At 46.3% G+C, this 1,694-nt stretch overlaps 1 protein-coding gene across 5 annotated transcripts in view; it reads right to left on the reverse strand.

The window, feature by feature from the left end:
• Positions 1-132, reverse strand: part of Cep135 (centrosomal protein 135kDa) — a gene marked incomplete in the record, with an annotated part of 69,744 nt that extends 69,612 nt beyond the window's left edge. For all 5 annotated transcript variants that reach the window (XM_013518558.1, XM_013518557.1, XM_013518556.1 and 2 more), the window contains 1 exon segment: positions 1-132.
• Positions 133-1,694: the final 1,562 nt, after the last annotated feature.

Genomic DNA, 1,694 nt, shown 5'->3' on the forward strand with positions numbered 1-1,694 from the left:
TTCCTTCCGCAGTTTGAAAATGGCGCGGACGGGCGAGCTGGGCCCTTCCACCCGAGGCGCCGCGGTTGCCCCGGTAACGGGAGCGGCGGGCCGGGCGCGACGCGCGCGCCAGGCAGCGATGGCGGCGCTGGACCCCGGTGCCCGGAAACGCAACGGCCCGGAAGATGCGGGGCCACGGCGCCCCCTGGCGGAAGGCGTCCGCAGCTAGCCAATCCCGAGCCTGCGCCTGACAATCTCAGACCCCCGCTGTTCCGGGGCCGGTCAAAGACTGGCGATCACCTGCAGGGTGGACGCCCACTCACTACGCAGCCGCCAGCGGAGAGATCGCGTTGTAGAAATGATAAATGATTATCCCATAAGTGATTATCGCACAAGTGATTATCCCATAACCTATTCCCCTAAGGCTTTGTGTAGACCCATAGAATAGGATCCACGCATCAAAACAGGATTACCTGTCTCCTTGCCCCCCCCAACTGTGAATTTTTTTTGTATAAGATGATTTTTCTCAGCTATGTTTCCCTAGCACCTACCACAATAAACATTTGTGAATGGAATTAAACACAAATAAACTGCATGTAGAGAGACCCTATTCACAGAGGGAAAGCACGTGGTCGAATCCTAGTCCTCTTCTTTCCTGAAAGCTTTCTAGATGATCAGAAAGGAGCTCGATTCTTTCGTGCTTAGCCCTCTCCAGTCTGAGGCCAGCCTGGGCTACAGGGTGAGTTCAAGGCCAGCCTGCATTACAGAGCCAGACGCTGTCTCAAAATAACAAAGACGACGGACGTATTATGTACATGCACCAACTCCCCAAGATGAACGCAATCATTATGTACTACAAACATTACAAATAATGATTTTTATAAAACAGACTTGCTTCATGACTGGGGCTATTCTAATAATAGGGAGAAGGAAGAGACCGATGTAAAGAAACAAAGGAATAACCTTCACTGAGCTTGCAAACCAAAATGCCAAAATAATGAAGAAATCTAATGCTAGCAAAGATAGCCAGCAAAATAAACAACCAAAACATGAATTCTCGCCAGATGAAATGAAGTCTTTATAGGAATATGTTTAAAATGATGTAGATCGAGGTTTCACAGCCTCTGCATTTCTGACATTTGGGCTGGAAAATGCCTTTTTGGACAGTTCTGTCCTGCGTACTGTAGAAAGTTTAGCAACCTGCCTGGCTGCTGGAGTCCTGTGACAAACACATGTCTCCAGATGTTGCCCAGTGTCCCTGGGGAGGCAACATCACTCCTGCTGAGAAACACTGGTCTAGATGGGTGAAGGAATAACTGCCCTTAAAAGAATAGAAATTACTAAGTGGAACAAGAAGAGATAGGCATGCAAGGGAATCCATCAGAAAATTGGGATATTAAAAAGATAGTCATCAAAATTTTAAAAAATAAACTCTAGATTAGATAGTTATTATTATGTGTAATAAATTCTAGAGTAGTTAAAAGAATTAGACAATTTACATGAATCCCAGTGCAGATAAACAATTTTTTTTTTTTTTTTTTTTTCTTTTCGAGACAGGTTCTCGCTATGCAGTTCAGGCTGGCCTTGAGCTCACTTTGTAGCCCAGGCTAGTCTTGAACTTGCAACGATCCTCCTGACTCCGCCTCCCGAGTGCTGGGATTACAGGCGTCCGCTACCATGCCCGGCAAACAATAAAATATATATAAAAGCAATTA

Source organism: Chinchilla lanigera, unplaced genomic scaffold (assembly GCF_000276665.1).
Source record: "Chinchilla lanigera isolate Chin_1 unplaced genomic scaffold, ChiLan1.0 scaffold00046, whole genome shotgun sequence".
In the NCBI taxonomy this organism is placed as follows: domain Eukaryota; kingdom Metazoa; phylum Chordata; class Mammalia; order Rodentia; family Chinchillidae; genus Chinchilla; species Chinchilla lanigera.